Source organism: Eptatretus burgeri, chromosome 7 (genome assembly GCF_056783735.1).
Source record: "Eptatretus burgeri isolate ZD-2024b chromosome 7, Ebu_testis_v1, whole genome shotgun sequence".
Lineage (NCBI taxonomy): Eukaryota > Metazoa > Chordata > Myxini > Myxiniformes > Myxinidae > Eptatretus > Eptatretus burgeri.
This window is the reverse complement of record NC_140967.1, coordinates 70,012,001-70,037,751: the sequence shown is the minus strand read 5'-3', so window position 1 is coordinate 70,037,751 and position 25,751 is coordinate 70,012,001. Positions and strand designations below refer to the sequence as shown.

Sequence of the window (25,751 nt, the reverse complement as noted above, 5' to 3'; positions counted from 1 at the left end):
AACTTACCCATAACGTATTCAACGTGTGCCAGCGTTTTAGAAAAAAAATTCAAAAATCGGCATACGTTGGCTAAAACGTCAAGGTGTGACCGGGCCTTTAGTATCAACGACTCTCACAAGATTTTAATGCTGGTCTTCAAAAGAAGATATAATTGGTTTTTTTAACATTCAAAACAAACTAAGCGATTACAACATTGAAGATATAATACAACTATTTTGTGATACACAGATATAAAAATAAATCAAAGCTGATAACGTGTTTTCTTCGTGATAATACGGATGATATATTGTTGCGGGGCCGGGACGTCGGCCACGGTCCGTCCGTTGGATGGAGCTGCAAGTCGGCTCGACCGATCGCCCGGAATTCAGATCGTCGCCCCGGATAAGTCCGGAGTCGACAGGTCCTTGTTTTGGACCGTGAAGGGTCAATATTTCCACCACGTGATACAGGGTTATTTGCCAAATCTTCAAAATACCTGGAGACCACCTTGCGATCTACCGAGTCTACACAACCTCAACGAAACTCGTACAGAAACGAGCCGCTTAGCGTGCTCGTTCCGTGTGCGATTCCGAATGGTTTAATCGCCGAGAACCGCCGGTCCCGATTATCCTGTTACAACAGCAATGGCCAGCTAATCCCTCACACACGACAAGCTCAGTCAATGCAAGAATGGTCACGAACGAGCTGAAAACATTGAACATACGGGGTTTATTTATATAATAATGGGGAACTAGGGAACACAGAAGAGCAGATTTAAACCAAATAAAGCAAGGCAATGCAAATATATACAGCGAGAAAGCACTTATACAATTTTACTACTTAAAGACGGGGCCCACACACACACACACACAGACACACACACCCACAGACAGAAGTGGACCCCAATGGACTTTATTTGGATCTCCATCCCAGAGAACAGACGGGCTGCAGATCAGTGGTAGCTGGCTACCTGGCCGCGAACGTGCTGCTGGGCGTCCCCTTCTTCCCGGAGCTCCTGGCACCGTAGGACGGACCAGCACAGCTGAACCCAACTGAGGTTGATCGAGGTCGTCGCCCACGCTCGCGATCATTCGGAGGAGGAGGTGGTGGATGAGGACGAGGACCAGGGCTGATGGCGACGAGGGCGGTGAAGAAATCTCTACTCCTTCTCCAAACCTTTATGGACTTCTCTCCAAAAATCTCCCTCCCCGAGGATCCTCTGTTCTGACTTTTATACTCTCCGTTGCCGCGCGACCCCCTCCCCCACTCGCATGCTCCCCAGCGCATCGGTGGGTGGGGGCTTCACCTTTCACCTACTGAGCGCGCGGAGTATGCCGGGAGCGGAGGGTTTGGTGGGTGGGGGCTTCACCTTTCACCTACTGAGCGCGCGGAGGATGCCGGGAGCGGAGGGTTTGGTGGGTGGGGGCTTCACCTTTCACCTACTGAGCGTGCACAGAATCCCAGGGCTGTTCTCATTCTCTGCAGCACTGCCACAACTCAACGGTCGTTTGTGGCTGCCGTTGCGGAAGATGAGGTTTTCCATTATAGGGGAATCCTAACTATAAAGATAAATCTCAGCGCATGGACATATATTTACCCATTAGACAAGGGGCGGGAGCTATCTATTAAACACATACTTACCGATATAACTAATCTCTTCTCTTCTTCTTCTTTCTGCTGCTCCCTTTAGGGGTCACCACAGCGGATCAACCGCATGATCCGCATAGTTATTTGGCACATGTTTTACGCCGGATGCCCTTCCTGACGCAACCCTGGTCGCCTCTTACGACGCAGGGATATGGTACACCTATTTTAACCGGGGTATACACCGGCCCAGTACACTAGTACTCATTTCGCCGACCTCGGAAGGATGACAGGCTGAGTCAACCCCCTGGTGTATTAATTCAGTGGCCCAACGGGGCTTGAACTCAGGACCTTTTGGATCCCAAGCTGCTGCCCTAACCACTGCGCCAACACCAGGCTTAACTGATATAACTTATCTATAGGACCTGAATGTCTGTGTGCTCATGGCTTCCAGATTTGCAACAATACCTTCTCCACAAGATTTGGATAAATCAAAAATGAACGTCGTAATCGTTGATGATTGTGTTAATGAGATAAACCAAACGGTAATGGATAGCTACTCCACAAGAGGGAGACATTCTTCTTGTAATTGTATCTTTGTCTTAGTCAATCATACTTTCAACTCCCTCATCGTTCCATAAGAAACAATGCTTATACTTTTATTTTATTCAAGTTAAATTCAACAGATATAAATAATTTTTTGAGAGATAATTGTTCCACATTATGTCGTAAAAAGGAATTTGGGGATTATATGAAGCACACGACTGAAAAATATAAATATATTGTTGTGAAACAATATGAGATATTAAAAGATATAATTTTTATTTTAGAAACAATTACATATACGAGGTGTGTTCAAAAAGTATCCGACCTTTGTTCATAAAAAAATACTCGTATCCAGATACAACAAACATACACTAATCTCCTTCAAAGTAGTCCCCTTGGGCTGCCACACACTTCTCCCAATGGTTCTGCCACTGTCGGAAGCAGCGCTGGAACGCCTCTTTTGGGATAGCACGCAGCTGGTCCATTGCATTCTGCATGATGTCTTCTCTGGACTGAAATGTGGTCCCTTTCAGGGGCATTTTTAGCTTGGGGGAAAGCCAGAAGTCACACGGAGCCATGTCGGGAGAGTAGGGAGCCTGACGAAGCACAGGTGTGTTGTGTTTGGCCAGGAAACTCTATCAAATGTGAAGAATGGGCGGGTGCGTTATCGTGATGGAGCTGCCAATTGACCGCTGCCCACAGGTCCGGCCGTTTGAGTCGCACAGCGTCATGAAGGCGACACAGTACCTCTTGGTAGTACTCTTTGGTGATGGTTGTGCCGTGTGGTGTGTACTCATGATGAGCCACGCCACTGGAGTCAAAGAAGACGTTCAGCATGACTTTGACATTGCTGCGGACCTTCCTTGCTTTTTTTGGCCTCGGGGATGTTGGATGCTTCCATTGTGATGACTGGAACTTGGTTCTAGGTCATACCCATAAACCCAGGTCTCATCGCCAGTGATCACTGTGTTGAAGAAGTTGGGATCGCTGTTCACAGTCTCCAGCATGTCCTGTGCGATCTCCAAACGGAGTTGTTTCTGCTCGATCGTTAGCAGCTTTGGCACGAACTTCGCTGAGATTCTCCTTAAGCCTAAATCCTCAGTCACAATGGAATGAACGGATCCAATGATGACGCCCGCCTCGTCTGCAAGTTCTCTGATCGTGATTTGACGATCCTGCATCAGCAGGGTCCTCACTTGGTCAATGACGATCTCATTTCGGGATGTTGAGGGCCTACCAGAACGTGCTTCACTTTCCACTGATGTGCGACCATCTTTAAAGCGGTTGCACCACTCTTTTATCTGTGTGGTGCCCATTGCTTCATTCCCGAAGGCCTGTTGAATCTTGGGGCTGCTGTCCCTTGGAAGTTTCCACTTGGTAATCACCAAGCTTTACACAAAATTTGATGCAGTAGCGTTGTTCAAGTTTTTCTGCCATTTTGTCAAAAATGAAATTCCGACGGCGCTCACTTACACTTCCTCACTCATCGGCGGTCTGTAGGCGACTGACAGCTTCTGCAGACGGGAAAATATTCACGCATACGAATTAGGATCGCCTACATACGTGCACCAAATCACACCTCCCGAGCTTCATTTGTTAACGCACGAAAAATTAAGGTTGGATACTTTTTTGAACACACCTCGTATAAATGACAACTATTATTATAAATCTTGTGGGTAAATCTGCTTCTGGAAAAAAAACTTTCATAAATCAAGGTTCTTGTATAGAACAAATGAAAATATTGTACATTTTCTGAAAGAACACCATATGAATCGTATTGTATCTACAACAACCAGAGCAATGCGACCAGGAGAAGTAGAAGGTGAAGATTATTACTATATTTCAATCGAGGAATTATGCGATTGAGGAATGAAGGTCAAATATTTGAGGAGGTTTCTCTTGGTACAACAAAATATTCACATTGTAAGAGTGAGTTAAAGAAACTAAAATCTGGTGGTCTTGGGATATTAGAAACTAATCCAGAAGGAATGAGACAAATTATTAAACATCTGAGTGGAAATGGAGTTAAGATTTTATCATTCGATTTTGATGTTGATGAAGAAACTCGACGCAAACGTATAAAAAGCAAAGATACAAGTATTAGTGAAGAAGAAATTACATCTCGTATTAATGTTAATAAAAAATTTGATGAAATATTTAAAGAAAAGGATTTATTTGAACACATCTACTTGGATGATGAAGAAAAGGAAAATTTCCCTGTTGACCTTTATAATTCAGTGAATGATATTTTCCAATAAATAAATGGAGTTGAAAGAAAGAGCAAGAAGATTTAAGGAACATCAAGAGTTGGTTTCAAAGTTGTAAAAGAACAGGAAGACATAAAGAAGAAACGCAGACAGAAACTAACTGTTGAAGAAGCATTTGAAAGAAAACAAGATAAAAAATTTTAAACCACTTTCAAAAATTTCCCAAGAACATTTTTTCGATGCTTCCACAGTTCCCACAATAGAATATATTCCGAAAAAACTTCAAATGTTATAAGATTTCAGTCAAATTATGGAGGAAGAATTAGAGCATATAGGAGAATTAGAATATGATGATGGATTATTTCAACAACTGGAAGAGATGAATCAACCCCCTGATTATATTGTGAATGCTCTTCAAAACAATGAATATTCATCGGATTCAAAAACCAAAGCAGGACTCATTCCAACAGAACAACCAGCAATATTTCATCTTGTTCAAGAAAAGGGATTGATATTTAATGATGAATTAAGGTTCTAGAGTTCTGCTCAACCCCCTGTTGAACTAACTCCAAGATTAATGTTTCTTCTAACTTAAGATGGAAGACAAGGTTCAACTGTGAGGGATGAATCAAAGTTTTTTGATAAACCATTGGATATGAAAAATAACTATAATACAGTATGTATTGATCTGCTGGACTCTTTTAATTATCGGGTCAATATATCTGGATTATCTGGTAAAAGTAGGAAGAATGAGAAGGAGAAACACATTATTCAGACTTTAAGTAGGCTTGGTTCAGGTGTTAGTTTTCTTCCAAATGACCCATCACAATTAGTTAATGGACTGTTATTACTGTTAGGTAGGAAGAAGGCTGGAAATAACAATTGTTTTAATGAAGCATCAGCCATTTTAGACCAGTTGATGAACATGAAAATAATTAATAAATGTCAATACAAAGACAATTTATCCCATATTAAATATAATGAGAAGCACAATCCTTATTTTTAATTTCACAAGTGAACATACATCTTCATTTCCATCCTCACTACAACTTGACGCAACAAAAGAATATGAGGCATCTTTATTGTCTATGGAAACTTATAATACCTTGTTTAATATCAATGAGAAAAATGACAAGTTTAGTTATAATCCGGGAAGTGGAAACAAAACGATAACAGTTTCACTTGGAGCATATGAGATTTCTCAAATATCTTCCGAAATTGCCCGCCTTGTGAAAGAACAAGGTGATGAATCAAAAAATATTGTTATAGATATTCAAAAACATTCTTCAAAATCGTCTATTAAACTTAAAAATAATTACAAAGTTGATTTCACAATTGATAATTCATTTAGAGAGTTATTGGGTTTCTCCTCAAAATAGATTGAAACTAATGGGACGTTTTACAGTGATAATGTCATTCAAATATCCTCAGGCATAAATTCGGTATTAATTCACTGTGATTTGATTGATGGCGCTTATAATTATGAAATAAGAACAAATACAATAATTTCATTCAGCACATTCCCAACTCCATTTGGTTATAAATTCAATATGGAACCCAAAAATCTGGTTAATCTTCCTGTGTTAGGAAAACCATATACAGAGTAAAGTTTAGGATAACCGACCAAGATAATTGCATGATTTATTTTAATGGAGAAATTATATCCATCAGAATTCACCAACGTGAAGTTTTCCAATAAATAAATACAATGGATATTGTGAGGAAACACGAGTTGGGAAAATATAAAATAATTACAGGGGGATGGGATGTTCCTTTCCCAATACTACAAGGGTGAAGGTATGTATCTTGGTGGAAGATACTATAAACCTTAGAGACAAAGGGGTGTCAGACATCAATTTAGAAAAAAAGGAGATGGGATAATTTGTACTCGAATGGGTATAGGTTCAACTATTCTTAAACATAAAGACCGAATTGGTTCAACTGCTTCTGCCCGGGGAAATGTAGCGGGTGCTATAAAGAGTATAAAAGATGCCCAAAAGGAATCTCATAAATTGCAAGCAATAAAAGTAATTTAGAAAGGCAAAACTCAGTTGTCTCCCCAAGAACAACAGAAAACAATTCCAATACTTGGGTCAGGGTTTCAAAAGTTTTAACATCTTTTTTCCGAAATAAATACAAGTATGGAAGCAATTGATAGTATCTATGATTTGGATGATACCATTGTCATCTCAAACTCGATGAAAAAAGAAGACTACTTCAAGGTAAATGCCAAAACTGGAACAGACTGGAATACAAATGGAACAAAAAGTTTTGAAATAAATAATCAACAAACTTATTTGAATGGAGCCAAAAGTTTCTTGTTGTGTAAATTTACATTCACTAAGGCTGCGACTAACACAAATGCTACACTCGTAAATGATTTCTTCTGGAAACTGTTTGATAGTGTTTGTTTGCATATTGGAACACAATAAGTTGAAGCGGTTGATTATGTCTCTGCTCCATCTGAAATGATGAAATTTACACTATATTCATTTCGTGATAGAATGGGAAAGGGAGCTGTCGAAGGTTTTATTCCTGATATAGCAATGGGAACAAATACAGAAACTGGATGTAGTCAAAGAAAAGGAATGTATAATGATGATACAAAAACAGGTAATAGTTTTACTGTGGCAGTTCCTCTTAAAGGTATATTTGGATTTTGTGATCATGATAAAGTTCTGTATGGTCTTTAAATTAGATTTCAACTGCAAAGGAATGACAAAGAATGACGAAATTGACAACTGCAAAGGAATGACGAAATGATTGTTTTTTGGTGTGGCTAATGCTTTTGCTGCTCAGAATAAATTTGTTTTTGATGAAATTAGTTGGTATATTCATGAATGTACTCCTTATCTTAAAACAGAAGAGATGTTGAATAGAAGACTAAACTCAAAGAAACCACTCAATGTGTCATACCTTAAAAGAAGATGCCAACACGTTAAACTGAACCAAACCACTTTCACGTGGAATTTGGGTGTTCTGGAAGGAAAGCTACGATACCTGTGGCTCATTTTTTAAAAACCACATGGTGATACTGCTACTGATAAGAATAATGCATTGAGTGATAATGCTAAGGTGAAACAACTTCGCGATTCTCCAGATGGAACATTTATCCACAAGATAGATTGGAAATTAAAGCCTGGTGTTGGCGCAGTGGTTAGGGCAGTGGCTTGGGACCCAAGAGGTCCTGAGTTTAAGCCCCGTTGGGACACTGAATTTATATATATATATATATATATATATATATATATATATATATATATATATATATATATATATATATATATATATATATATACAACCAAGTTGAAAACACCAGGGGGTTGACTCAGCCTGCCATCCTTCCGAGGTCGGCGAAATGAGCACCAGTTGTACGGGGCCCGGTGTATGCCCCAGTTAGAATAGGTGTACCATATCCCTGTGTGTCGTAAGAGGCGACCAGGGTTGCGTCAGGAAGGGCATCCGGCGTAAAAACCTATGCCAAATCATTATGCGGACAACAAAATGAATTTCCATACCGGATCGGTCGAGGCCCGGGTTACCAACGACCGCCACCGGTACCGGTGGTCAGCAGGGTACCAGTGGAAATTGTGCTACTGCTGGGCGAAGAAGGAGAAGGAGACGGGGAAGGCGAGTCCGGAGGCAGTGGGAGAGGGGGAAGGGTAGAAGTGTGGAGGTGAGAGTTGGAACTCTGAATGTTGGGACGATGACTGGCAAAGGGCGAGAGTTGGCTGATATGATGGAGAGAAGATAGGTGGACATACTGTGTGTACAAGAGACCAAGTGGATGGGGAGTAAGGCAAGGAGCATTGGAGGTGGTTTCAAACTGTTCTACCATGGTGTGGATGGGAGGAGAAATGGTGTCGGGATAATCCTGAAGGAAGATTATGTCAAGAGGGTATTGGAGGTGAGGAGAGTGTCTGACCGAGTGATGAGTGTGAAGTTGGAAATTGAAGGGGTGATGATGAATGTCATCAGTGCATATGCCCCACATATGGGGTGTGAGATGGAATATAAAGAAGATTTCTGGAGTGAGTTAGATGAAGTGGTGGAGAGTGTATCCAAGGATGAAAGAGTGGTGATTGGAGCAGATTTCAATGGACATGTTGGGGAAGGGAATAAAGAGGATGAGGAGGTGATGGGGAGTTACGGTCTCAACAAGAGAAATGTGGAAGGGCAAATGGTGGTAGAGTTTGCAAAAAGAATGGAAATGGCAGTGGTAAATACGTATTTCAAGAAGAAGGAGGAACACAGGGTGACATACAAGAGTGGAGGAAAGTGCACACAGGTGGATTACATCTTAAGTAGGAGATGCAACCTGAAAGAGATTAGTGACTGTAAGGTTGTGGCAGGGGAGAGTGTTGCTCGATAGCATCGATTGGTGGTCTATAGGATGACTTTGGAGCTGAGGTTGAGAGAGAGTGAGGGCTGAACCAAGGACCAGATGGTGGAAGCTGAAGGAGGAAGACTGTTGCTTGAAATTTAGGGAGGAGGTGAGACAGGCGTTGGATGGTGGTAAAGATGGGTGGGATGATTGGGCAACGACAGCAGAAGTTGTGAGGGAGATAGCTAGGAAGGTACTTGGTGTGACATCTGGTCAGAGGAAGGAAGATAAGGAGACTTGGTGGTGGAATGAGGAAGTACAGGAAAGTATAAGGAAGAAGGGGTTGGCGAAAAAGAAGTGGGATAGTCAGAGAGATGAAGAAAGTAGGCAGGAGTACAAGGAGTGGCGTCGAAAAGCAAAAAGAGAGGTGGCAAAGGCCAAGGAAAAGGCATATGATGAGCTGTATGAGAAGTTGGATACGAAAGAAGGGGAAAAGGATTTATACCGATTGGCAAGACAGAGGGACCGAGCTGGGAAGGATGTGCTGCAGGTTAGGGTGATAAAGGACGCAAATGGGAATGTGATGACGAGCGAGGAGAGTGTGTTGAGAAGGTGGATGGAGTACTTTGAGGAGCTGATGAATGAAGAAAATGAGAGAGAGAAGGTTGGAAGAGGTGGAGATAGTGAATCTGGAAGTGGGGTGGATCAGTAAGGATGAAGTGAGGACTGCTATGAAGAAGATGAAAAGTGGAAAGGCGGTTGGCCCAGATGGTATACCAGTGGAGGCATGGAAGTGCTTAGGAGAGATGGCAGTGGGGTTGTTAACCAGATTGTTTAATAAAGTCTTGGAAAGTGAGAGGATGCCGGAGGAGTGGAGATTAAGTGTACTGGTTCCGATTTTCAAGAATAAGGGTGATGTGCAGAGCTGTGGAAATTACAGAGGGATAAAGTTGTTAAGCCACACCATGAAGTTGTGGGAAAGAGTAGTGGAAGCTCAGTTGAGAGGAGAGGTGACGATCTCTGAGCAGCAATATGGGTTTATGCCAGGAAAGAGCACCACTGATGCGATGTTTGCTTTGAGAATGTTGATGGAGAAGTATAGGGAAGGCCAGAAGGAGTTACATTGTGTGTTTGTGGATTTAGAGAAAGCTTATGATAGGGTGCCAAGAGAGGAGTTGTGGCATTGTATGAGGAAGTCGGGAGTGGTGGAGAAGTATGTGAGGATCGTGCAGGATATGTATGAGGACAGTGTGACAGCGGCGAGGTGTGCGGTAGGAATGACGGACCGGTTTAAGGTTAAAGTGGGATTGCACCAAGGATCGACTCTGAGCCCTTTCCTGTTTGCAATGGTGATGGACAGGTTGACGGACGAGATCAGACTGGAGTTTCCATGGACTATGATGTTCGCGGATGACATCATGATCTGTAGGGAGAGTAGGGAGCAGGCTGAATCGAGCCTTGAGAGGTGGAGGTACGCACTGGAGAGAAGGGGAATGTTAGTCAGTAGGAGTAAGACGGAGTACATGTGCGTAAATGAGAGGGAGGGTGGTGGTATGGTGCGGTTGCAAGGAGTTGAGGTGGGGAAGGTGGATTGGTTTAAATACTTGGGATCAACTGTCCAAAGTAACGGAGAGTGTGCGAGAGAAGTGAAAAAGAGAGTGCAGGCAGGATGGAGTGGGTGGAGAAGAGTTGCAGGAGTGATTTGTGACAGAAGGGTAGCTGCAAGAGTGAAGGGGAAAGTATATAAGACGGTAGTGAGACCAGCTATGTTGTATGGTTTGGAGGCGGTGGCACTAACAAAAAGACAGGAAGCGGAGCTGGAGGTGGCAGAGTTAAAGATGCTGCGATTCTCGTTGGGAGTGATGAGGATGAATAGGATAAGAAATGAGTATATTAGAGGGACAGCGCAGGTAGGACGGTTTGGAGACAAAGTGAGAGAGGCGAGATTGAGATGGTTTGGACATGTGCACAGGAGGGAAATGGAGTATATCGGGAGAAGGATGTTGAAGATGGAGCCGCCAGGCAGGAGGAGAAGAGGAAGGCCAAAGAAGAGGTTCATGGATGCGGTGAGGGAGGACATGCGGGTGGTTGGAGTGTCAATGGAAGAGGTGGAGGATAGAGCGAAATGGAGACGGTTGGTCCACTGTGGCGACCCCTAACGGGAGCAAGCCGAAAGAGGAAGAAGAAGAAGATTGGAAATTAATTGGGAGAAAAATGATGATGCTGAAGTATACCAGTCTTACCAAAAGGTGTGTGAAAGCAATGGAAATAAAGAACCCATTTTGGATCTCCATGACAGCATTTAAAAGCCTTTATACAATCTATGCGATTGACCTGAGTGCTCAAAAGGAAACTATAAAGACTAATCGAGTGGATACTTCCCCATACATTGAAAGAGAGAGTGAAGAAGTTGATACATATTGTTTGCTTTTGGAAGAAACACAATTACAGATTAATACAGATAATGGTGTTATTATCTTATATAATATATGTTATAAATGAGTAGTAAAGTGTGAACTGGGATATATGTTAATCAAATCCACCTTCATAAACTATCATCTTGTATTCAAAATCAAAAGCCTTGTACGATTAACGTTAATACAATTCAGAGAAAAGGAGCAGTAAGAATTGATGTTTTGCTCACAAGAGAACAGGTGAAAATCTTGAACGACACTGACTCACTTAAAATTAAAATGTCAAAACCAATGTTGAAGAAATATTCAACAAGAGAGACAAGTGGAGGATTTCTCCCATTTCTAATTCCTTTATTTGCTGGTTTAAATGCGGCTGGAGCATTGACGGGTGGTATTTCAGCAGCGGTGAAAACTGCCAATGAAAGGAAGGCTCAACTCCGGGCTCAAAAAGAGTTGGAAAGACATAACAAAGAGTTGGAGAAACAAATTAGTGGAAGTGGTGCAATTGTAGATTTTGCTGAAAAACTTGAAATCCTACCTGATAAATTGAGATTGTTCGTTGGAGATATGCTTTCTTCTATCGCACAAGCAGGTGTAAAATTAACTAAAAGGGGTAATGGATTATATCTTTTTCTTCAACAAATGAGCACTTATGAGTGGTTTAAACAATTTGCAAAGAATACATCAAATTTAGAACTTATCAAATATTGTAAGAAATTAAAAATTCATAATGTGGTTATTTGTATGAGAGATGAATTAACAAACATGTCTAAACATACAAAGAATATTATTATGAACTTAGAAGATAATAATGGGAACGGTTCTCATTGGGCTTTTATTTTTAATAGTCAAGACAAATATTATTTTGATCGTTATTGTCTTCCACCACCTCTTGAAGTAATAAAATTCTTACAGAATGGTGTTTATCAAAGATTTCAAGTCCAAGAATTAAATTCCAAGTGTTGTGGTCAATTATGTCGATATGTGTTATTTCAACTCAACGAAAATAAATTTTTTATGACATTATTTTTAATCTCATATAAATGACTAATGTTGGAAAAGATGGTTCTACCTTTGGTGCATTCCAAGAACTAGATATTGATTTATCAAATTATTACACAAAGGCACAAGCTGAACAACAGAAATATAGTATCGCAAAAAATATTAATATGAAAAATGTTTATAAATTAATAAATTATCCAAGCCCGATTGACGCGAATGACTTGGTGAGATTATGTAATTTATCACAATATATATCCTTAAATAAAACGGCACGTTTTGTTAAACAAGTAGAATTTACAACCACAACACCTGGTTCAACAAACCATACACCTTTTCTTATTAAATTCAATTATCTGCTTTGTATTGAATTTTATAAAGAAGGAAGTGTAGTTAATATAATATGAGAATAGAGAAATAGGGGGAAAATATTTGTCATTTTGGATATAATTGGTCTTTTTCATTAAACCTAGAAGACCTACACGATTTTTATCAGTCTCGTAAAGAAGAATATTATCTTCTTGGTAAGAATCAGGAGATATGTTGACATCCGTATCAGGTGAGAATATCGTCAGCTCAATATCTCCCGTGTGTTGCTGTGATGCAGCTATTGCTTGCTGGATCATCAATGTATCGGCCTCCTCATGGTTATTCGCCTCAAATTGGAGACCCCTGTTGCTCGACGTCCGCCCAGATTCCGAAACGACTACCACCTTTGTTGAATCGCGGTCGTATTTGAGAGTTTTCTAGAATTTAATGGTGTTTGCATTAAATTGCATCTGCAATTTGGTGTTTAATGGTGTCTGCATCTGCAAGGTTGAAGTCATCATTTTTAAAAAGGTTATACCAAGTTCATATGCAGGAATTGGTACAATGATACAATTCATACCTCAACGAAAATATCGTAATTAGCAAACAACAAATACACGATTTCGGGGATAGGAAATTATATGATGGTGAAGCAATTTATCTGACAGTTTATATGACAGTTTATATGACAGTCTAATTTAGTTTATATGACAAAGAAGGAAGGAAATTGGATAATTATACAAAGTCGAGGAATACAAACTGATTTAAAAAACAGGAAGATGGGATGGTATTAAGTGTCATCATATTAATCTATCATATATTTCTGATACATAAATGACAGCAAGAAGGCTTCAAGAAAATTATAATTTTTGCATTCAAGGATACCTACAAGAAAAGGGTGTTAGATTTTACATTCCTTATGAATAGGAACATAGACACGGGCAATTTTCAATTAAAAACTGGCCTTGTACTGATATTAAAAAACCCACAAATAGAGATTTGATTAAAATATAAAATAAAAATGAACTTCTAGAGGTGATGAAATATATAACTCTTTTAGAAATCATCAACAAATCTTATTGGTTTCCTATTATGAGAAAAATAATTGTGGATTCAAGAGTATCGCAGAATCCAGATGAATATATGTATGATATTCTATGGGGTGAAAGTGATTCGAGGATAGTAAAGGATGAGGAAGGAGTTGAAGAAACTGAGGTAAGAGAGAAGGAGGAGAGGGAGAAAGAAGAGAGGGAGAAGAAAGAGAAGCAGGATAGGGAGAAAAAAAGAGAAAGAAGAGAAGAAGAAGAGAAAGAAGAGAGAGAGAGAGAGAGAGAGAGAGAGAGAGAGAGAGAGAGAGAGAGAGAGAGAGAGAGAGAGAGAGAGAGAGAGAGAGAGAGAGAGAGAGAGAGAGAGAGAGAGAGAGAGAATAAATAAATATAAAAAGATGGAAACCAGTGAGATTATAAAAATATCAAAGGTATTACAGAAAATAAATAAATCTCAATGCACTGAGGAGGAAAACAAATAATTGGCAACTCTATTAGAAATATATGCGTCAAGAGTATCAACATCAATTTCAGGGAGGAGATTTAAACAAGGCAGTGGAGACAAAGAAGAGAAAGAAGGAAAAGATTATATTATTGATGATGTTGGTGTAATTGACTTTGCTTGAAGTTTTACATTTTTTTCCTGAAATAAATGGAGAGTTCAGACATTTCTAAGGATTCTTCATGTTTTAAAAATTAAGATTCAAATGTGCATGTTAGAAACTAAAAAGGTTTTCACACTCTGTAGGAATTTTTCACATAAATAAATGAGTTATTGTCTCAAATGTAAAAAGAAAACCGAGAGTAAAAAATATCTCATAAGTTAAAAATAAAAATAATAGGGTTGTACAAAAAGGTACATGTTCGGTGTGTGGCTCAAAAAAAGAGTGAATTCATCACCAAACACAAACGCGAGAGGTTGTCCAAAAGTTTTTATCAGCAAGTAAATTTACAACAACTGGAATACCAGGGGAATTACATCTACCAGGGTATTCTTTCTGTGGTCGAGGAACAAACTTGAATAAAAGATTAGATGAGGCTGACAATCCTAAACCGTGGAGCAAACCTATAAATTGGGTTGATGAAGTGTACATGAAGCACGATATTGATTATGGAAATAGCACGACGTTGGAAGAAAAACATGAAGCCAATAGAGAAATGTTGTATAATTTGTCTCTGATATAAAATACATCCTTGAGAGAAAAAGTTGATAGGTTCATCTTGAAGAAGATGATCGGTGCTAAATTGAAACTTGGGCTTGGAAATTCAAAAAACTTATAGGCTCTAATGATGTCATTAAGATTGAAGAGCAATTCGCTGATAAATTACATAAACCAATAATCACAGTTTCATAGAAGGAAGGTTTATTCCAAGGAAGTTGATTATGTCTGGTCCACTGATGTAATTTAACTCAATAATGATAAGGGGTACAAGTATGCTTTAACCGTTATTGATTTTAGAAGTAGATATGCGTTGGTTGTTGCTTTGAAAAACAAAACAGGTAAAACTCTTATCTTATGTTAGCCTGGACAAGCAGGCCTATGTGTGAGGAATATGTGAGGGGGTCGAGCATCAACTGTTGTCAGGTGATTCTCGTCCTGCTTACAGGGGCATTTGCGCATTGCGTTCCTCCAAGCCTGTCCCTCAGTGTACTGCAGTTAGAGCGAAGGGTAGTGGGCTCTTGGCAGAGGAGTCCGACGTGAAGGCCCGCTGGCCCAGTGACTTTGAGCGGCTGTACCAGACTGATCCACCAGATGTTGAGTTGGATGTCAGGGGTGTTACTATCCCCATTGCAGACACTCTAATCAGTTGTGATCCACCTTCATTTTTGGAAACACAGGCTGCGGTGAACCGGTTGAAAAGGGGTAAAGCTCCTGGGATCTATGGCATCATGCTGAACTTCTCAAGGCTGGTGGAAATGCTGTACTCATGTCGTTGCATGCGGTTATGTGCTCTGCCTGGAACACAGGCATCATCTCAACTGACTGGAAGAGGGGCCTTGTTGCCACTCTCTGGAAAGGGAAGGGTGATCGCTGGTATTGCAACTACCGAGGTGTGACTCTGCTCTCATTGCTGGGCAAAGTATTTGCTTGGATAATTCTTGCTAGGGTTTACCACCATCTGCCTGAGCACCAGTATTCAGAGCAGGAACGTTTTACACCAAAGTGGTCAACAAATGACCATATCCTTGCCCTTTGGGTCCTCAACGAATGCAGCCGAGAGTTTTGGCAGGGGCAGCTTGCAGCCTTTGTTGATCTTTGCAAAGCATTCAATTCAATGAATCGGGATGCCCTCTGGAGGATTTTTGGTCTTCGTGGGGTGCCACCAAAACTGATCAATCTGATGTCTGAACTCAACTCTGGTTCTGAAAGTGCTGTGAGATGTGGTGACACCATCTCCAACTTATTTCCAGTTGTTACTGGAGTTTGTCAGGGGTGTTTACTGGCCCCACACTTTTCAGCGCTTGTATGGACTGGATTCTAGGGAGGATGTCAGAGAGATCAAGCTGTGGTGCATCATTTGGGAATGTCAAGATCTCGGACTTTGATTTCGCAGATGATGCAGTCATCTTTGGGGAGACTCCAGACATCCTTTTTTGGGCCCTCGAGGTGCTGAATGAGGAGTCGGTGCCGCTGGGATTACGGGTTTCCTGGGTCAAAACTAAGATCCAGGCTTTCAATGACATCTTGGATGCTGCTGTAGGCCTATTCTACGTACCTATTTGTCATGAGGATGTTGAAGTCACTGAGATTCACTTACCTTGGCAGTGATATTCATGTCTGCTGGCTGTGGGCCAGAAGTCAACAGACGTCTGGGTCGGGCCTGGAGAGTTGTGGAGTCACTGGATCATGGGGTGTGGCGCTGTCAGTGCCTGTGCAGGAGGACGAAAGGCCGAGTCTTCAGGCCCTTGGTGCTTCCAGTCTTGCTCTACGGATGTTGGACTTTGTCTCTGACCATGGATCTGAGATGGAGACTTAATTCCTTTGGTTCCAGGTCTCTTCGGAGAACCCTTTTTCAGTTTTGCCATTGATTTCATATACAAACATTTCCCACCTCTGCGTAACCTGCAGTAAGTTCTTGCCCAAGTCTTTCATGAACAGGCTGTCCATGCCTGGCATTCAACTGAAGGTGGCACAGGAATGTGGAATGTATTGGTTCATGGTTTGGCATTCACCGTTTCCGCATTGTCTGTTTGCTCTTAAACACTCGAGGGTGGAACACGTACCACAAGGAATCAAAATGGTGAGAAAAAAAATTAATTGTTTTATTCAGAGGAAGCCCTTATGCTCCAAAGAAATATAGGCAGTGAATGGATGATGCCAAAAGGACACAAGAACAAGAAAAAAAAACACCGAATCTCAATAGAAAATGAGACAAATTGCTGAGATCAGAGAGGACGAACATGCCAGAGACACTAAAGCTCACAGACCACAAAAAGAAGTCGCAATGCAACTACAAACCTAAGGTGTGCTTTTAATAATTATTGTGAAGAGTTTGTCTACAGAGCCAGTGTGAGAAGCATGACTGATGCATGTGAATACTCTGGTACTCTAAAGTTCCCTGCTGAGACACCTTCTCGATGTTGCAATAAAGGATGAGGAGGAAGTCACGACATGGACAGGAATTGTAAGTGGATTGCAGCTGCCCTTCATGGACATCCTGAAGCAACTGCAGCATGAGCACAACAGTCATGTCAAAAACCTGAGTCGACGCAGCTTTTGGGGTCCCTGAACTCGTCCTTAAAGGGTGGGAGTTTTCATAGAATTTCTCAAAATATATATTTTGTAGATCTTGGGCTCCCACTCGTGCATAGCATGGGGGGTGTGTGTGTGTGTGTGTGTGTGTGTGTGTGTGTGTGTGTGTGTGTGTGTGTGTGTGTGTGTGTGTGTGTGTGTGTGTGTGTGTGTGTGTGTGAACATCATTGCAGGCTATATATTTCATCGATCGTAGAAGATACAATTGTAAACAAAATACAGGGTGATGTTGTTTTTTTTTAATTATTATAATTTATTCGGGAACCCTAAATCATTCCCATGCACTCAAAACTATATCTGTTAGGAACCTAATATTTTGCATAAATGTAACAGAAAGACATAACATGATCCTGAGAGTTATCAGGTATCGCGTGTTTTATTACGTGACCCAGCAATGACGTTTAACGGTTTTCACTGAATCACGCCATGGCACTCACTGTGAAAAAACGCGCGTTTCTCGTCGAACATTACATCAAGAATGCATCATTTAGAGGATGTCAAATTGCATTTAAAAGTCGTTTTGGCGGTCGTACAAAACCTTAAAAATCAGTGATATGGAAAATGGTGAAGCAGTTCAGAGAAACGGGCTGCGTGAAAGTTAAAAAGCACATGTGCCAGCCAAGTGTTGTTACACCAGAGAAAGTGGATGAAGTGCGGGAAAGAATGAAAGCAAGTCCAAAGAAATCTCTGAGATGTTTCGGACAACAATCTCACTATTCATATTCCAGTGCAAGGAAGGCAGCAATATATAATCAGTGACACGATCAGCAATATTCCCCAAGAAATGCTGCACCCTGTGTTGGAGAGCAAGCTGCGAAAATTGAATTTGTGCCTGCAACATGGTGGTGGACACTTTCAGCACTTCGTTTACGGTAATCGATTATGTGGATCATGTCATGTCTTTCTGTAACATTAGGCCACATTTACACAAAATACTGGGTTCCTAAGTGATATAGTTTTTAGTGTATGGGAATTATTTATGGTTGTCGAATAAAAACAAAAAAAAATCACCCTGTATCAAGGTTGGTACAATATTAAAGTTTAGCCTCATTTTGTAGTCCTCGACAATTTGTGAAGAACTCATTGGAGACGTGATGCTTAGTTATAATTCATCGTTCCAGCAAACTTTTTAGAAGTATGTGTAACGTGCATCACAACGGTGTTGTAGTGCATTCACTTACAACGGCTTGAGGAATTACCGGCAATGTAAGACCTGTTGTTAAGGACTGTTGGAGCATTAATTGTACTGTCACAAGCCAGGAGCTGGTGGAGGCGAGATAGCAGAGGCCGTTCAACCTCTCGCGGTTCCCCTATGGTGAATCATGTGAGAACATGAACAACCCAAGAGACAAAACTAGCCTTGCTCATGAGCTATTGTGTTTGTTTACAAATCCTTTTGAATCCCGGTAACATGTAATCACTAAAATTAATCTGTCTTTCTACATTTTCTACTCTGCACGCTTCATGCGAATGAGCAGAATTATTGACGTTTGCATTAACTACAAGAGCAAACACCCACGTCAAATATCCCTGTTGATGGTCTGGGAATCGTGAAAAGTTGCAACCTCCAGCAGCTTCGTAGATCAAGTGCAGAGGATGGCAATTATCTTCTTTATGCACAAAGAAACAGACCAGTGTGAGATGATGTGTCTGGACTTTCTTCTGATGCTGTCACTTTAATCATCTTTTTGATCTCATGGTCAAGAAGCTTTGACACAAATATACCGACACATCAAATTCACTTCTTTGCTGATGGCTAAGGAGACAACTCGGCAAAACCATCGAAAACAGAATGACGAATGTGCAGAAATCCTTTGATGATGCAGAGGGTACATGGCATGCCCATCACAGGGTTTACTGAGGTTTGCAAAGCCTTACACATGCAAACTATTCATTTGAACAACGAAGCAGACAAAAGTTGGGGTTTTCCATTTTTCCTTCTCGTCCTTCAGTGTTCTTCTTCCCATAGTTTTTCTTGAAGAAGCAAGCAAAAATGACCATCATTTTCTCGGACATTTTACCCAGCTGTGGAGTAGTTATGAACCAGATAACACAACAGTTCTACATGACATTAGATTTACATGTAAACACATTTTGTAACGAGAATGGCACATGGTGAAGCACATCGCTCCGCCATGCAATGCCTGATCCAGTAGAACTTATCAGGGCCAAGACTTTTTTTGAAACATCAAGTTGTATCACGTTTTTGACCCGATCTCTCAATGGTGAAGAATCACTTTTATAATTAAAAAAAACTCTAGCATCTGGGTCCAGATTCAGATCTTCAACAAAATCAAATCAATTTGTCCTTGTCACACACCCAACCTGTCCACCAAATTTCGTCCCAATCCGTCCACAACGTTTTGAGATATGATGCAATATATAGTTTTTAGCCCTATTTCTCAATGGTGAGGAATCACTGAAAAAAATTCCAGGAGCTAAATCCAGATCTTCGTCTAATTAGTTCATCCATGTCACACACCCAATCTGTCCACCAAATTTCATCCGAATATGTCCACAACTTTTTTGAGATATTCTGCACACAAACAAACAGACTGACAGGGCTGAAAACATAACTTCCTTCCACCTTCGGTGGTGGAGGTAACAAGTATTGTTTGAAAATATTATGGCAGATTCCATTAAATAATATATATTTTAATCTCTCTCTCTCTCTCTCTCTCTCTCTCTCTCTCTCTCTCTCTCTCTCTCTGTCTCTCTCTCTCTCTCTCTCTCTCTCTCTCTCTCTCTCTCTCTCTCTCTGTGTCTGTGTCTGTGTCTGTGTCTGTGTCTGTGTCTGTGTCTGTGTCTGTGTCTGTGTCTGTGTCTGTCTCTGTCTCTGTCTCTGTCTCTGTCTCTGTCTCTGTCTCTGTCTCTGTCTCTGTCTCTCTCTCTCTCTGTCTGTCTCTCTCTCTCTCTCTCTCTCTCTCTCTCTCTCTCTCTCTCTCTCTCTCTCTCTCTCTCTCTCTTTCTCTTTCTCTCTCTCTTTCTCTTTCTCTTTCTCTTTCTCTTTCTCTTTCTCTTTCTCTTTCTCTTTCTCTTTCTCTTTCTCTTTCTCTTTCTCTTTCTCTTTCTCTTTCTCTTTCTCTTTCTCTTTCTCTTTCTCTTTCTCTTTCTCTTTCTCTTTCTCTTTCTCTTTCTCTCTCTACATACATACATATATTCTCTTTGTCTGATCACATGCTACTCAGGTGAACAATCCATACAAATGCCAGGCAATTCACCGCATTGTCAATGGTGCTTTGGCCACTCGTTGCCTCGGGGTTGCCTCACAATCAGCGTATGTTGCATGTGATTTGCTGGTGAATAACTTCTATCGCTTGAATATTGCCCCAGGATTGGTGCCCCAAGATTTTCCGATATCACCAACAGATTTCTGCACATTTGATGCCTCCTCGTATTATGGTGAGTCAGATTGTTTTGTGAAGGTTTTTTTTCTTTTCACACAGCAAAAAGGAAGTGAATTTCGTGCATTTCAAAACTGAATTATAAACACCATCATATGAAATGATGTTAATACATTGAGTTGTCTAAGAACTAAAAAGCTACAATGAAATTACATTTGTAAAATATAATATTAAATAAGCCAAATTCTGTGTTTACTCCAGGATACTGTTTGTACATTGTACTCCTGTCAAGTGAATCACTTTCCTGGGGTGTGTATTTGTGGTATACCACCACTGAACCCGTCACTTCGCTGATGGTAGTTGACCAACAACTTATATGTGCTATATTACAGTAATATAGTTTATTGACGGTTAATATTTGCAACTTTTTTTTAATTTCTGAAACATTTTGTTTCCTGCAACCAACCCAGCATTAATCTATACTGTAATGAAGCGAAGTGTTTGTTATCTCCTCCTAGACAAAGCGTCAACGGTCCATGAAACTCGGCTATATTGTACTTCGTATACATGACTCTGGATCGCTATACTTTTGAGCTCGCTATCACGAGTGAATGAGCAAAAATTATGGGGGTTAAAAAGTGAAGCAGATGACGCTGAGATACATCACCGAACATGATTGGTGCAGTGCTATCACATGTCTACCACAGAACAGACCACCACCACCACGTCTGTCACCCATCCATGGGACGGGTAATCCACTGGTATTCGTAGTATGCACACTTATTTGCCCAAGTTTTTTTTTTTTTTCATTAATGTTTTCATTTCCCAGGAATCAGACGTTACGTAGTTTGTTTGTTTTTTCAAGTTACAAAATGCATCAAGTTTGTTCTCATCTTTGCTTTGAGATGGGAACAAAAGTCACATTCAGGAAAAATAAAAAAAAATAATAACTATTGCTGATACATCTCACAATGCGACATCATTTTTATCCCCATGCTTTTTGAAAAAAATGAGGGGGATATTTTAATCGGCTCCATCCGTCTGTATGTCTGTCTGTCTGTTACGCTATCTCCTCCGAGACGGTTGGGCAGAAATTCACCAAACTTAGTTATGATCACCACTTGGCACAAAGGTGCAAGAGCAGTTTCATTTTTGCCCTCGCCCCCTCGGGCAGGGTCGAATGCCAACAAATGCATTTACAGGCACATTTTAAAATATTTTTTAATGAAACTTTGCAGATGCAATAAACATTGGGGGAGGAATGAAATACGTTATTTATTTATTTATTTATTTATTTTGACCTGAGGTTCATGTCCCAGAGGTTGGGAATTATGGTCATCAAAGGTCAAAATGGGAAAATAAGTTTTAACTCTAAATTTTATATTGGGTCATTCCCGGTGGAACTTTTCACATCTTTCAAATTTTTTTAGGTGGGAAGTGTGGGGATTTATGATGGCGCATCATCGACTTCACTCTAGTCATTATTATGATTATTATTATTATTACAATAACGATATAAGAATCAGAGACCAATTGTGGTGGGGTGGGGGGGGAGGGGGGACTCAACTTTCCGTCAATTCAACTTTGCGATGGTCATCGCCAGTTTAGCATTGTGAAATCAACACTTCAGCACTGAGGTGAATGCCACTGCTAGCTGTGATACTGTTCATAATTTTGTGGAGTGTAGTCTGCCCAAATGTTGCTCAATGATCTGGAAAATGTTAGTAATGTTCACCTCGTTGCTAAAGTGTTGATGTCACCATGCTAAAATGGTGGTGGCCATCACTAACCTGAAGTGACGAAAAGTTGTGCACCCCCCTCCCCTATAAGTTATGGCTTGCTAGCAGTTATCAGAAGTGGTTTCTGAAATAATACACCACTTTTCATTGAGTCGTGAATAATACACCGCTGCAAAGGTCCAGCCTAGTGCTGGAAGTAACGCTATAATGACGTCCCAGATGTAATGCTTTCTTAATACACTGCCATCTTACTAAATCCGTCATCCCAACACCTAGCATCTGGTATTAAGTCCATCACCGATGGACGTCAGATTAATTAGATAGAGTCAGATATATGGCTTATGTTATTCAACAGCTGTCAACGAAGTGATGAGACAGGTTTAGTGCTGGATGCCAAGATGACGTACACGTCCATAGAGGTCTTGCTTTGTGGGAAAAGTAATGCCGCAAGGTCAGGTCAGGTATGGGAGCATGCGCCAGAGCAACGCGTCGCTGTGTCCACTTTCTGCCGGTACTCCAGGGGCCTCCGTCTGGCTATCCCCCAGGCAGATGCATGGCCCATCCCCATCTCCTTGAGATGCCGATGCCGATCAACTTGCTGCAACCACAAGGCACGTGATCGGCCCATTGGCCTCCTCCACTCAGGAGACTCCCTCGCTGAGTGAATCTGGTAAGCAGGATCAGCGTCAGGAAAACGAGCCACATGTCCATACAGCCGCAGATGCCGCTCACAGACTATGCAGGTAAGAAATCTCATTTGAGTCTCTCTCAGCAACCACTCGTTGGACACAAAGTCCGACCAGCGATAGTCAAAGATTCTCCAAAGAGACCTGGTACCAAAGGAATTAAGTCTCTGTCTCAGATCTTTGGTCAGAGTCCAAGTATCGCATCCATAGAGCAAGACTGGAAGCACCAAGGACCTGAAGATTTGGACTTTCATCCTCCCACACAGCTACCAGAAAAAAAAATGCGGCAATAACGTCCCAGATGTAACACTGCAATGATGTCCCAGTGAAAAGAGCATGAATGTGATTGAGAGATGGACAGATGGATGGAGAAATCTGGCTATTTAATTTATAGATGAGTGAGAAAAGACTGGCCAACAGGGCAAAACTGAAGAACAGAATATTAAGAGGATGAATAATGATTTGATTATTGGACATCGCATCAATTGAAGTCCATTGGACTTGGCTTTTCATTGATAAAAAAAAGTCAAATAGTTGATTGGCAACTCCACATCAATGTGCCTGATATTACAGCAGAACTGTGTGTCAGTATTTTAGAAACTTTCATTCATTACCTCCGCCAACAAAGGTGAAGGAGGTTATGTTTTCACCCCTTTCTGTCTGTTTGCTACTTGACGAATTTTTTTTTTTTTGCCAAGTATGTTGGTCTGTAGTGTCTGTTGGGTCGCCGAAATAGGTGACCCTTTTTGTCAGTAATTCTGTCTGTTTGTTTGGATATTTGTTTGGATGTTTGTTCGTTTGTCATCAGCATAATTGGAAGTAAACGTGGGCGGATTTCGACCAAACTCGGGTGTGAGGTCCATCTTATGACCTAGTGCTTTGGAAATTGTAATGGTTGCTAGGGAAACTTTGGTTCCCTCGCAACAACCGAAAAACCTTCAAAATCAGTACCGTTCACGTGAAATCAATTCCCAAAGCCATTATCCCACGTAGGGTTATGAAATTTAGCACGAATGATCTACAGGTGATGCTCTATCAAATATTTTCCGTTTTTTGTGACATATGGAATACTTTATCCGCAGCGCCCCCTACAATTAGGGTATGCACAAAAATTGGCGAAAATTGAAGGCCCCCTAGCGACCAGGTGAGTGCATCGATACGAATTAAACTTTGCAGGTTCATGGTACTCAATGAGTACTACAACTTTACCTCAGGACATATTGACCGATTTCGCTTAGGTCAGGGGTCAAAGGTCAATTAGTGCAAAATTCGATAATATGCGAGAGCTGGAGGTGCCTTCGCGCCAAATGCTACTCCTCCTAGGGTTATGGTCGGATGGTCATGAAAATTCACACTAATCGTCTGGAATACATTGTGCACAAACAAACGAGCCGGATTTTCGATTTAGATCTGTGTTCACCCACAGCACCCCCTCGAACTTTGGGGATTTCCGATTTCAAACCGCATTTTCGCTACTTTTCATTCAAATGAATGCTGAGTAGTTATCAGTAGATCGAACTGGATGAGATTTGATATGCATAATCTTAAGGTGGTTCCCTATCCGCTATATGACATCCATTTTGCTCTATATCTTATAGTTTCCATGCTCGGCGACCCATCGCCGCCTACCGGCTTGTTTGTCTGTCTGTTTGTCACACGATATTTGACCACAGTTTTCAATTAATCGTTTTGAAATTTTTGGTGTGTGTAGGTGACCGGTCAAAGATGGCAACAAATTTTGGTGGAAATCTGGATCTGAAATTTTTTAAAGTGATTCTTCACTACTGAGAGATGGGGCCAAAATTATATATAGCACAATATCTCAAAAGGTTATGGATGGATTCACAAGAAACTTGGTGGACAGGTTGGGAGCGCCAATAAGATGAATTGATTCAATTTTGTTGAAGATCCGAACTTAGATCTCGATGCAATAATTATTTATTTTTTAACTAATTTTTCACCTTTCAAAGATGGGGCTAAAAATAATATTGCATGGTATCTCGAAAAGTTGAGGACGGATTCGGATGAAATTTGGTGGACAGGTTGGGTGTGTGACAAGAACTAATGGTTCGATTTTGGTGAAGATCTGAATCCGGATCTGGATTCGAGAATTTTTCAGGTGATTTTTCACCATTGGGAAATGGGGAAAAAACTATGGATAGCATGTTATCGCTAAAAGTGGTGGACGACTTTTGACAAAACGAGGTGTAAGAGTTGGTTAGGTGACAAGAACAAGCCAATTCGATTTTAGTTAAGGTCTGGAATCGGATCCGACCTATCAGTGGCATACAAAATGTAAACTATTGAGCCTGGCGGATGTATGTTCTCTCCTGAGTGCCATTCCGTTTCACCAAGTTGTCACTCTACGAGTGATTTTTAATGTTTGTTTGTTTTTGTGCAGGATATCTCAAAAAGTAAGTTGTGGACGGACCAGGATGAAATTTTGTGGATAGGTTGGGTGTTTGACAAAGAAGAACTGATGAGATTTTGGTGAAAAGCCAGATCCGGATCCTACTTTTTTTTTTTTTTTTTTAATTTTTCTAAAATTCTAAAAATAATTTAATTTTTAGAATTTTTAAAGCGATTCTTCACCATTGAAAGATAGGGCCAAAAATCGTATATAGTACGATGTCTCAAAAAGTTGTGACGGATTCAGATGAAACTTGGTGGCCATGTTGGGTGAGTGACCATGATGAATTGATTCAATTTTGGTGAAGATCTGAATCTGGATCTGGATACGAGAATTATTTAATTTTTAAAGTGATTCTTCACCATGGAGAGAGCGGGCCAAAAACGATGTAGTACTGTATAGTGTGAT

General features: G+C 40.8%; 1 long non-coding RNA gene across 2 annotated transcripts in view; it reads left to right on the top strand.

Annotated features, from left to right (window-relative positions):
• The window catches only part of LOC147023496 (uncharacterized), a 286,895-nt gene that overhangs the window by 41,768 nt on the left and 219,376 nt on the right, over positions 1–25,751 (top strand). For both annotated transcript variants that reach the window (XR_015060226.1, XR_015060225.1), the window contains exon 3: positions 20,498–20,566. This is a non-coding gene — a long non-coding RNA (uncharacterized LOC147023496). The remainder of the gene's footprint in view (positions 1–20,497; positions 20,567–25,751) is intronic.